Below are 13,629 nucleotides of genomic sequence, written 5' to 3'. Positions count from 1 at the left end.
TTTCTTTGCATTTGATAGATTTCAATGTTCCAGGTAAAAAGCAAGTAACAAAATCTATTCACGTATTCGTTCTTTTTTGTGGCGCCGCAACGTCGATCGGTCGGTCGGTTGGTCGGTCGATTGGTCGGTGTCAAGCGAGGCAAGCCAGCTTGTATCTAGTGAGAGAAGAAGTGGGATCTCACCTGACTGCTGCCTCTCGTTGTTTTGCTGTGTCTGCCAACGGTCTAGACTCTTTCTCTTTCTCGTTCTTTCTCTCTTTTTCTCTTATTCTCTCATTCTCTCTCTCTCTCTCTATCTTTGGGTCCAGAAACGTTCTCCTCGCGTATCCGTCGCAACGTCATCCAATGAATTCCCCTTTAGGGCGCCGATAAACGATCAAGAATTACTTTGTTTTGCAAAGCCTCACCTTCGTTTCTTTCTTTATTTTCATTTGTTGGAAAACAGGTACCAGCTTGAATATCCCGCGGAGTTTAACTTCTTAACGAACGAATTAAAATGTCCAGTGAAATTTCCAATCAGCATTTCTTTAATCGTATTTTGTTGAAAAGTTGGATTAATATTTTCTTTAGAAAGATAGACTTTCTCTTTGCGCGCATCCTTGTTTATGAACTTTGAATCTTAGTAAGCGGATTTATGGTTGGTTACTCTGGACAGATGGATAGACGACATTACATAGGTCGATAGGCGCAGAACGGATATACGAGCAGGAGTAAAAGGCATCGGAAACTAGTCGGTGCGTCCTTCCATCCTTAGGTGCGGCCACGTGTATATCGTAGTCCTTTTGCAACGTCTGCCGGCAGTCTAGACCGGTGCTCGTCCCTCTGTCTTTCGATTCAGTCTCACTCCTCAGCGAGTAAACTCACCTTTAAGTACGAGCACCATTCCAGACGCTACGCCGGAACGATATAAAGTAGAAGGACGAAGGAGAGCGTCTTGAGAGATCTAAAAAGAGACCAAATATCCAGCAATCTCCCCTATCACTTACCCCCACTCTCACCCCCCTCCATTTTCGCTCTGATTCGTGTTGGAATCGTTTTTTATTTCGGACTTTTAAAATCATTTAAGTATCATTGATATCGTGGTATCGATATCATCGATACATTCTACCACTTACACTACTTTCAACTTTATCGAGAATAGAATAAGAAGAATAAGTAAAAGAGAAGAATTGGTCCAGACGGGAGACACTTGAAAGATCGTTTACAAGATCTTTCGAAGAAGAAGCTCTTTCTTCTTGGCAAGCTCTTGCCAACCTTCTTGTAGGGTTCCACAAAAAAAATGTCATCCTAACTCGCACTAGATCGCGTTTAGTATTTTCCTGAAAGCATCTCTTTGTGTTACCACGGATATGTTCCTTGGAAAAAGGAAAGAAGGATGTAAGATGAAAAAGAAAAAAAGAAAGAGAGAGAAAGAGAGAAAGAGCGGAAGAACGTCAGCAGAGTATCCTGAAACGACGAAGACGAAGACGACGGCGACGACGAAGAAGAAGAAGACGAGGAAGGTGAGGAAGATGAGGAAGACGAGGACAACAAGGACGAAGACGGTGCACGCAGCCTCCCAGCTGCATCCAAGATGCACCTGCCTCCCCTCATTTTGCGCCGTACCTCGCGGAGAGACTTTCCAAGAAACCCGACCACTCTCCTACCGTTTTTCATCAATTGTTCTTGCTGGCACATTCATGCATCCTTTTCTCTCCCGCTCCATCTCCTTCTTCCCCTCTAGCCAACCTTCGCTCTCTCCTCCCTCTGCCTCTTACGCTCTTTTTACTACCTGTCACCCTCCTTATCTCGCCGCTACCTACCCCGTTCTCCTCTCTTTCTCTCCTCTCTTTTTTCTTATTTTCTACTGAATGCGACCTCGATCCGCACGGCTCGTCTCGAATGCTCTCCCTGCAATGATATTTCAGGCATACGAACGGAAGCTACGTCCGATGATACGGCGAATTAGTCGGCCATTATAATTATGTCGGTTTTTCAAAGTTTTATTTGGAAATTCGACGCGGCCGCGTCAGTAAAAGATCGCTCAGAGATCAGAAGAAAAGATCGATTTACGGTTTTGTCTGATCGATCGAATCAGAGATCATCGAAGCATCTCGTCAAAGCACATAACCATAGCATGAGTCGAAAGAAAATATATGGAAGGGAATGAGTTCAAGAGGAGATCGAAGAAATGTCGAACGTTGAAAAAGGAACAAAGAGAAGAGCGACCGTTTGAAAAGAAAAAAAAAGATAAAAAAGAGAAGAGTAATGAGAAAAAAGGAAAAAAAACAAACAAACAAAAAAAAGAAAAAAGAAAAGAAATAAAAGGACAAATAAAAAAAGGTAGATTGTTTCGAAGACAAGTCGGTAACAATATTCGTGTTCGCGGGAGCGCGCAACCGCGATCAGATATTACTCGCCATTGACAATGGCTGGCGGGTGGCATAAGCTACCACCGCAGAGCATAGTCCTTCGAACGAGACGGAAGAGAAGCGTGGAGGCGGAGAAGCAAGCGAGTAAGAGAGAAAGAGAGAGAGAGAGAGAAAGAGAGAGAGAGAGAGAGAGAGAGAGAGAGAAACGGACCCTCTCTCAGCTCGGAGATCCTGAATAGTAATGATTATAGCAAATTGCTCTTGCTTGGCTTGGGGGTGCCTAATAGCCACTCAGTGGGCTTGTTGAAACCGTGCGCCCCCTTCGCACAACCTTTGATCCCCCCGCCCAAGTCAACCCTTCAAAACTTCATTGTTTCTACCCTGTTTCGAGCGCGGGTGGGACCCTTGTCCTCTCGGAGCCGTGCCCTGAGCCGATCTTCTCGATACCTCCTGCCTTCCCTGCGAGTCACCCTGCTCGTTCGCTTGTTCGCTCGCTCGTCTCCAACTGCTCTTTCTCTCTTTTTCTCTCTCTCTCTCTCTCTCTCTTTCCGTCTCTTTCTTTCTCTTTCTCTCTTTCTTTCTTTCTCTTACGCGAGCACATTTCTTCGTATATAACACGATTTTCTTCTAGACTTCTCTTCGAAATCAAAAAAAAAAGCAATACACCTTCGAATCAACGAACCGCCTCATCACTTCTGAATTTCGCCGTCAGCATTTCCGCTCGATCTAGCGGAATTGGTAGCGTCGAAGCGTTCGAGAAGCACCGCTGGCTTCTCGAGAGATACGAAGGAACAAGCACAGAGAGAGAGAGAGAGAGAGAGAGAGAGAGAGAGAGAGTGAGGCGGACAAGTATTCCGAGAGAGTATAACCTGCGACGCGGATTGCACAACAACTTGCAAAACGTCCGATCTCACGGTACGTAAATCCGCGACAGGTAGGTAAATCCTGTCGGAGAGCAACATTTTGAGCGAAAAGTTGCAACGGCGCGAAGGAGGAGGAGGCGGCGTTCACCAGTGACGTTCCGACGGACATTGAGATATTAAACGTCGTTGCGCCCTTCGGCGGAGAGAGTCGTATGTAGGTACGTGTTATCGTGATCCTTTGAATTTCCTGCTGCCGTTGCCTCTGTTACGCTACGAGTGTCCGATACATGCCTTTACAAAGTTTTTTCTTTCAAATTTTGGACTTTTCACATTACTTTTGTTTTCTTTTCATTTTGCTGAAAAACATTGAAACGTTCGACGTTATCAACATTATCAACTTTTGATGAGGGCGAATCAACGTTACGAGATAATCAGCAGATATATTATATTTAATTAAAAGAAGACATTATAATACTTTGTTCATATGGTGTAACTTTTCTACACGAAAGGCTCGCATTAGAATTTAAATCAAGAGGAATATTTAAGTATACGAAGGACCGCAGTGACCTAAGAAATGACTGACGTATGCCGTGAGAGTGAGTCTTCCGGGGCTTCGACTTGTTGTCGATGGAATAGCCTTTTCAAGTCGTAAAAAAAAAAGAAAAAGAAGAAGAAGAAGAAGAAAAGGAGGAGGAGGAAGAGAAAGAAGAAGAATAGGAGGAAGAAGTGGAATGAAGGAGGTGGAGGAAGTAGAAGAAGAAGAGGAAGAGGAGGAGGTGGAGGAGATGGTGATGGAACGAAGAAGGAAGTGAAAGAAGAAGGGAAGAAAGAGATGGAGAAAGAAGGAAAAGAGGAAGTGGAGGAAGAAGGAAAGGGGGAGATGGAGGAAGAAGAGGAAGGAGGAGGTGAAGGAAAAAGATGAAGAGGAGGAGAAGGAAGAAGAGAAGGAGGAGAAGGAACGAAGGTGAAAGGAGGGAAGGAGAAGGTGGAAGAAAGGAAGAGAAAGGAAGAAAAGGAGAAAGAGGTGGAAAAAGAAGGGAAGGAAAAGGGAGAAAACGAGAAAGAGGTGAACGAGACAACTGCGAAAGAGAAATCGCTTGCCTCCAGGGGCCATGGTCGTTGCTGCCCACGCTATGGACCATGTATCCACTTCCAGTTCGGCCACCTGCGCAACTTGACAGCCAGCCAGCCTCTAACGATGCGCATACTTACTCTCTCTTTCTCTTTCTTTCTCTCATCTCACTCCTATCCGTTCTTCGTCAAACATTAAATGTAGTCGAGATTATCGTTCCATGTATTTCGACTTTATCCGAAGAATCTAGGAAAGGATAATAATTTACAAATGGTCTAACGTTTCTTAGAATTGATTCCGGAAAAAGGATGAGAGGAGGAGAGAGAAAGAGAGAGAGAGAGAGAGAGAGAGATTACATATCTCTTAATGTTAATGATATTAGACATAAAACAATTGTAAGAGCAACATCAATTTAACGTACGTAATCTAAGTCGAATATTGCTTCGATTTTTGCTCCTAATCGCAATAAAAGCTTTTTTAATCGGAAAAATTCGCATCGGAATTCACTTAGCTTGGTCGAACTTGGTTTGAAGATGACTGTGTTCTCGGTAAGAGATCCACATAGCATGCTGACAAAAAAGCTGAAAAGCACTTCTACCATCCACGGGACAATGGAATCTTTTTATCTCTCTCTTTCTCTCTCTCTTTCTATTTTTTTCTCATTCTCTTTCTCACTCGGCGTTCCTCTCGGCGTCCAGTGGCCGAAGGTTTTCAGCACCCTAGTGGTCAATTTCCCACTCAGACGGAATCATTAGACTACGGGCCACCGGCAAGCAGTGGGGTTGCATTCGCGCTTTCTGCCTCCCGCTAGAAGTACACTCGATGAACGAAGCCGCGGTAGCGCGAGTCGAGCGTGACTAAAAGCAAACTTATAATCTGCTATCGAGAAAAGGGCCAAACATTTCGATTCGTTCCGCGACGATAACTTAACGGGGGAGTCACGTAACCGTCTACGCACCTTTCATCTTCTTCAACATGCGATCCATCTTGAAAATGCATTTTGGAAAGCATCAACGGAAGTGGCTACTTCGCTGCTGCTACTCCTCGAGATACGGTTGCAATTACCTTACCCCTTAATCTATATCTCTAATTACTCGTTCAGAGAAAGAGATCCTGATATCGATTCGCGCGTGACGGTTTAGCGCTGTTTCTCTTCGTCTCGCGCCACGTGTAAGTCATTTTAGAAAGGTAAAAAAGGACTGATTTACGCTGATTGGCTTCCGAGCAAGCCGCGTACGCATGAATATCAAATGAATTACTAGTCGGATTAACCGATGAATGGACGTGTAATTTTCTTGTCCGCCGATGATAAATGTACCTTACGATGGCATACGTTTATTAAAACAAGCTAATATAAATTAAATTGCAAAGATAAGCGTCAACAAATTCGTTGCATTCGATATAATATAAAAGTAAAAGAGAGAAATTAAAGAGATCGATGATCTCTTTGCATTCATCGTAGCACGTGTCACGGAATCCCTTGTTAATGTATTCTATCTAAATTGCAAGAAAGTAATGTAGTCATAAAATTGTCAGTTGTTGATTTAAAATAATCGATCGATCGATCGATCGAATGATTACACTTGGATTCGTCGTTTCCACATAGCTCACGTATTTAGCGTGCACGTTAGCTAGCAACATCGATTGCCTGCTAACACGAGAAAAAAGGTATTATCCTTAGATAAGATCCGGATAAAGAGGGAAAATACATGAAAAAGAGAAACGAAGACGCGTCGCGGCAAGTACGTCGAATAATTACGATTACTATCTGAGTGAGTAGTCCAGTCGTGCGAGTTCGAGTAGCGTGAGAAAACAACTGCTGCTTGGATAGAAGGATAAAATTTACGAACTGGTTTTATGCTTCGTAGTTAATCGTGCGTACGTAAATAAATACATACGTATTCATCAGTCGGTCGAAGATGTAGAAGAAACAAAAAAAACAGAATAGGAGATAGAGATATAGTCTTAGGAAAAAGTAAACTGAACCGATCACACACAGCTTTTTCGTCTTCTCAATCTTATCTGTTTGGTTTGCATTTTTTGTAATTCGCGTGAGTTCTCATTCTCTTTCTCTCCCTCTCTCCCTCTTTCTCTTTCTCTCTCTCTCTTTCTTTCTTTCTCTTTTTCTATCTCTTGGTGTTCGAAAGAGTAAGATATTCACGTCCATCCATTCGCGCAAGGAGCGCGATACGCGACCAAGCAAGGCAGGACTTTGGGATATTTGATTAGCCGGATAGAGAGAGGGAGAACCTTTCAGCCGAATCACGTAGTAGGTACATACATCTATCCATACATAGATAAATATGTACATGCATACTACGTATACACATACGTTAATACGTACGAGGCTACTCTTCAAACGTCTGTTACACGGCGCTAGAAGGACGAAGAAGAGGAGGAGAGAAACGTACAGATACACACGTGTGCAAATGTAGAGAAAGCGAGAGACAGAGAGAGAGAGAGAGAGAGAGAGAAAGAGAGAAAGAGTAAGAGAAAGAGAGAGAGAGAGAGAGACGTATGTATGTAGACGCTCGGAAAGCAGTGAACGTACGCGCGAGCGCGCGAGCACGTAAGCCAGTGCGTCCACGTAGGCCCGTCTAGACGGCCGTCAGACGTATTATTGGGTTCGCGTAACTCTGCGCTACATTGCTATCGCGTTACGCGCACGTACGCGCGCGCACACGCGCCTCCTGGCGAGGGTGTCGCTTCGTTCTTTCTCTCTTCTCTCTCTCTCTCTCTCTCTCTCTCTCTCTCTCTCTCTCTCTCTCTCTCTCATTCTATATATATGTATATATATTTGTATATATATATATGTATATATATGAGCGCGTGTTTGCACACGCTACTCGTCAGCGTATATAGACTGAACTACAGCGAGTTTAACTGACATAACCGTCGCTAATTACCGGCTGGCCCGGACCGCATGGCTAGATGTGTCCGCTCGATGCGTTCGTCCACGTTCGTATCTACGTACGCATGTGTATGTGTCTTCATAAATACGTGCGTGGGTTGGAGCGCTAACGACAAGATTAGGATGCAGACGCAGACGCGCTCGTTTGTCCTTCTATCTCTCTCTCTCTCTCTCTCTCTCTCTCTCTCTCTGTATGTCTATCTACTGTTTGTCTGTCTATCTATCTATCTCTTTCCCTCTCTTTTTCTATTTCTTTCACTCTCACTCTTTCCGAATTAAAAGGAAGATAAAATGACGACTATTGGTGAGAGAACTAGATCGGCAATTCGCGAGATCCTTTGGCAAAGGATAACTCGTAACCATCGACGAGGACATTCGCACGGAGAGGCGGCCATGCGGTCCGTAATTATCCTCTCCTCCAATTTGCAAACTTATATGTAATTCAAATCGGTGCATGGCCGCCGGCTAATGCAATAATAATGACTTCGTGGAAATTACTGCGCGCGCGCAGACTGTCGTATATATAATCCTTGCGAAATACGTGACACGAACGCCCTAGGAAATTCTCTTTCAACGTAACCCACCACCTGCAAATCCTTTTCGATTGCTCCTATCGAACCAATCGGGGATTTAATATTAGTCATTTGTTCTCCAAAAAAAAAAAAAAATGCAACTTGTTCAATCCTCATAACGTCTTTGTCGGTATGATTAGAAAACATTCAGAGGATCTCTCATATAAAAACCGGTAATCGGTACTCTCTTCTCTTCGGCCACCTACGCGATATTTTCGTCTCTGAGAAAGAAAGAGATGGAAAAAAAAGAAAGAAAAAGAGAGAGATAGAGAGAGAAAGAGAGAGAAGAGTCAAGCTCATCGTCCAAGCTCGCGTCTCCTTTCATTTCTTCCTGGAACTTATCTCATTCAACCGGCACAAACCTATTTATAGTCACGCTTGAGGAGATGATAGAGCAGTCGACTGAATGAAAGCGTTACCTACTCCCGAATGTCGTTTTTACGATGAGCAAAGAACGTCGCATTTCACATGACATTTGCCTCGAGAGATTTGCTAAATTCTCCTTTTTTTCCTCTCGGTATTATTTTGGTTCGGAAACCATTGGACGATCCTTAAGAGCCTTTTTTCTCCTCCAGTTCTAATCGACAGATTCGTCATCGAAGATTAATTTTAATCGCGACGGGTTATCCCTGGCATTACTCAGAGTCCACAGCGTGAACATGGCAGAATTCCAGTTCTTCCTTTTCTTCCGTTCCCTTCATCTTCTCTTTCCTTCTTTTTCATTCGCATTTTCGTTCGATCTTTTTGCTCGACACTTTAATTGATACTTTAACTGCTTCTCTCCTCCTTACTCGCTTCGCTCTTTTTCTATCTTTCCGAGAAAGAAGAGCGATGAAGGTGAGTGATACTCCTCGTCATTCCTTCCTGGCAAACGACTTTATAATTGGTCCATTATTATCTTCCTCGTATATTTTATACGTTGATGAATATCAACGTTAAGCCATTGTATCTATCTTGGCACGATCGGCTCTTTGGTAATTATGATGCAACGAGATCGAAATGATCGACGAGCGACTATAGCACTTTCGAACTTTACTCTTTCAAACGAGTAATTACGTTGTTCTCTTTCCGAATTTATGTTTCCCGGAGTTGTGTAAAAATCATGCGGTTGAAATCGATATGACGTTGTTTTCAAATCAAGTGGACACTTACGTACTTACAGGGGCCCCCATGAATTTCCTGGAAACAAAATTTCCAAGCAGCATTCCTTTCAAACGCGAGCTAGTTTACTCGCATATCTTATTATCTCAAACGAGTTCGTGATTGCTGATAGTGAAATTGTTATGGATTAACGGAAAGGGTAGATTTGTCGTTTGAATTACATCTGTCTCATGTTTACGAAGTAATTATTCGTAGAGAAATAATATTCTAAGTAAAAGTTGACAAGGTCTTAAACGTTCTACGTAACGTTAAGATTTCCTTTCAAGTCGTGTATGTCACCCGATACCTTTGATGATTGAGAGTAATGCGTTGTTCGCTATCTCGCATCGTTCTCTTATTGTCAATCGTGTCATGGATATTCGATGTTTTGTCTTGCGATAGACACAACTAACTGATATTACAGTTGGTATACTCTGGATTATGATAGGCATCGATCGCGTTCGCATTCTAATGATCGTTAACACCGAGATAGGATAACCAACTAACCACTTTGAAATCTACTTAGACTCAGACAATTCACGTTTATTGAAACTTCGTCTATTGATCCTTCGAATTCCAATCTTTCGACCTAGATCATTTATCGGATTCGTTTACATAAAAAAATAAAATGTTTTAACGGTAAGAAAGCATCGATAAAAATGATAACGGACTCGCGAACTGGAATCTAATAACGGAGCCGATCTAAATCAGTACGTTAAATGGTCTTCGATGTAATACTAAACTCGTAAATTCCAATCAAATAGTGTTAGTTGGAATGATTGAGAAATAAAACTTCACTCGATGTTATTTGTTAATTTCTTTGATCGATTCTTAAACGTAATCCGAACATACAATTAACAGATTACCTCTCTGTAAAGAATCGAAGACACGCCCGAGTCGACCTATCAACTCTATTTGTCGGTTTATTTTCACGTAGCCAAGAACGCACACGTGTCGTTTAGTGATTGCTATTAAAATTGAAGCAAACCTTTAAGAAAGAGAGAGAGAAAGAGAAAGAAAGAGAGAGAGAAAGAGAGAGAAAGAGATTCGGTCGCGAGACAAAATACGCACGCTTACGCGCTAGTTCGTCGTACAAAACAGGAAGAACCACTTGTCATAGATTAGGCGTGCTCTCCTGTCCGTAGAGAACACACACGTGTGCCCTATGGGACACACGTTCGCCTACACGTACTCCGTCGAAACATTCGATTTAACTATCGTCTAACCTACTTTCGAGCATGTTGTTGTTCTTCTTCATCTTCTAATCAAGTACACGTGGTACTTTCTCATGGCTTGCATACGGTACGAATCAAAAAGAGCCGTGCGATACATGCATATTAATATCACGTACGATCGATAAAGGAGTTTAATACGCGTACTACTCCTTCTGCTGAACGAGCATGTTCTACGTACGTCATTACGGGCTTGTATCTCTTACGTGCGTACCTTCTCTATGGAGTCTTAACTACCTACTAAAATGATTATCGTAAGAATTCTCACGGAAATAAAATCTTATCGGTTCTTTATACTATATTCTTTATTTTTCGAATGATAATAAGAAATCTTGTAAACGTAATCGAAGAGTCGATCGATCGAAAGTTAACGCGACAGATGCTCGTTCTCGCATACGTTCGACAAGCACTTGTTTTTGTAACGTTAATTAGAGCTCCGTTTTACGCGTACTCGCCCGATGTAATAGGGATACACATAGAAACTCGCACGCTCACGAAGGCAGACTCGCAAAGAGACATGCTCGAGTAAAAGGCTGGCACGTATCCTGCGCTCTATCTCTACCTCCGTCGTGCTACGTTGCTACTTCATGCGTGCGTCCGCATTCCTAGCCTTCAATTACGTACGGCCGTAGTTATGTATGTACCTTCGATACGTGCGTGTACTCTTGTCTATTAGAGAACGTCGGCCACGAGATTATTATTCAACCAGAAGTACCGCGACAGCGTGCGCTCGCCCAGTCCGTTGCTGCTGCTGCTGCCGTTGCTGCGCCTTTGTTGCTTCTCTCCCTCTTCATTTCTATCTCTCTTCTCTTTGCTTCTCTTTCTCTCTGTGTTCTCAACTATGCGGCCTAATGTCCCATTCTATGTGCCTGCCTTAAAAGAGAGAGAAAGAGAGAGATCCCTGCCTCTTTATCTGCTTTCCACGCTCCAAGACGCTGGAAATCAAGTCTTCTCTAAGAATCGATTTCAAACCCTCTTCGATGTTCTTCTCCGCTCCATTTCTGCCGATTTGCTGGTTCGTTCCTGAATAACGAGATCCTTCCGTAACGTCGTTATCCTTGCGTTACGGCAAACTGTGGCAAAATGATCAGTTCGTTCCTTTTCTCTCGTTCATTCGTCCGTTCGTTTATTCATCTTCGAAGGTTCCTCTCTCTCTTTCTCTCTCACTCTTTTTTCTCTCTCTTCTAGATCGAAAGGAAGAAAGAAACTTCTATCCGAGATGTGTTACCGTAAGACCTTAAGATACGACGTGGCGAAAGGATTTTTTCACCGGATCGATCGACCAATCGACTTTTAAATTATACACGAGGAGAATATCGTCGATACATAGACGTGTACTCGAGCGAGACGCGACGTGCAGTAGCGATCAATGAATTTGACCCGCGGCGGAATAGATTTATCGTGACGTAACGATCGTTTTACATTGCCTCGTACGATTAATCGATCGAATAAAATGCATTTAGAAGCGCTGAAGCGCAACTCGAAAGCGGACGAGCTATCCTCTGGTCCGAGTTGCATCTGATCTATTCGCTTAACGAAATTACGATTTCCATTATATATACATATATATATATGCGTGCGTGTGTGTGTGTATGTGTGTGTACACTATTTCGAATTATCATAGATTTTTCTCAATGGAATCGTAAAGAGACGCGTAAGGTATTCGTTCTGCCGCATCTGCCAGCACCGGCTTCTTCGCCGACTTCGTTTCCACGCACGGAAACACATAATTGAAAGGCGAGGAGAGCCTCGTAAATAACTGCGCTAATTATTTCTAGCCCCGCCAATTTCCTGCCTCCTCCTTGCACTCCCTCGTTCTTCCCCCTTCCCCTTTCCTTCCTTTCTCCCTCCTTCTCCTCTTCCTCCTCCACCTCTTCTTCTTTCCCGTCCTACAGTTCTTCCTTTCTATTTCTCTCTCTCTCTCTCTCTCTCTCTCTCTCTCTCTCTTATTCTGAACACTGTTTCCTTCCAACCTGACTTTCCTCGTTTACCCAAGAAATTTACGCCAGTAAGACGAACTCTACATCGTATTTATTATTTTTACTGAAGAAAAAATAAAAAAAAAATAAAAATAAGAAATAAAAGAAAGAGAGAGAGAGAGAAAGAGAGAGAGAAAAAATTGGAGGATTCTGATAATAAAATATTTGTGACTTGTTGCCGATTTCGGAGCGAGTAAGTAAGCAAGTATAAAGTAAGTACGTGAATACCCGTACTCGAGACCATTGTTTTTTGTTTCTTTCTCAGCTTTATTTTCGAGGTTAATGAAAGGACCTTGACTGATTTCACGAGCGTACGCGCACGCACGAGTATCGCAAAACTTCTCGAGGGGAGAACTCGCGAAAGAAAAGGGAGAAAAAAAAATATAGAGGAAGACTGTGCGCAGAAAGAGTAAGAGTAAAAGAGAAGAGGAAAGGAGGGGGAGGGGGGAGGAAGGGACGGGAGAACGAAGGAAGCAAAGAAAGATGGCGGTTGAGATTATGTGTGTGCTGTTGCCATGCAATTTGACTACCTGCCACGGACACGTGCGCACGGCTAACTTTATTCTCTTTCTCTCTCTCTTTTTCTTTTCTCCTTATTACCTTTTTCTTTTGCTTCTTCCTTGACATAAGATTGCCCTTCTTATTATTATTATTTTTCCGATCAAAGATACTAACGCTTCCGATAGTCGCGATTCTTAATCCGGTAGGCAGAGTCGACGCGATTAGTCCGGTTACCGTGGAAAAACGAGGGATGAGAGTGCTTCGTCGAAGGAGAGGGCTCTCATCCGCGAGTCACTTATCGTCTTGTTCTCCCTCGCAAGGTACTCCGAACCTGAGGAGGACTCGGTGCACCTTGTCGAGTGCTCACTACTACCGTCTTTCCTCTATTCCCGCGCATCCGGGAAAAGAAAGAAGGGTGAGAGAGGTCGAAGGCTGTTTACATAGAAATTCCTAGCGTGAAATCTTGTCGAATAGCAGAAAAGAGAAAAGAAGAGAAGAGAGGAGAAAAGAAGAGGAGGTTAGGTAAGGGAAGGGAAGGGAAGAAAAGAGAAGGCAGCGGTACCTGACTTCAGCTCTCCACCTTCGGGACCCCGTGCTGGCGTGGTGCCATTTTTATAAGGCCCATAAAGGCCATGAACGACCGTCGAAAATAGTTTTGGATGGCCGAGCGAGAGCTGGTAGACGCTATTAACTGTTCTCCAGGTACCCAGTGGTATAAAATTGACTTTTTATCGTGACTCGCGCGCTTGAAAGACCGAGAGAAATAGGAAGGGAGAAAACAGGAGGAAAGAGAAAGAAAGAGAGAGAGAGAGAGAGAGAGAGAGAGAAAGAGAGGGAGAGAGAGAGAAAGAGAGAAAAGAAACGACTGGAAATTAGTCAGCGACGTTTTCGAAGATTCCTGAACGTCGCCGCCACCGTCGACCGCGCGCGTGTTCTTTTGTTCTCCTTTTGCGGACCCAAATACCGTTTTACCGTGGGCATACCGGTGCATTCGAGGCATCGTTCCTTC

Source organism: Vespa mandarinia, chromosome 1 (assembly GCF_050613455.1).
Source record: "Vespa mandarinia isolate Hongniang chromosome 1, ASM5061345v1, whole genome shotgun sequence".
NCBI classification, from domain to species: Eukaryota; Metazoa; Arthropoda; class Insecta; order Hymenoptera; family Vespidae; genus Vespa; species Vespa mandarinia.
Note: the sequence above shows the minus strand (reverse complement) of the source record.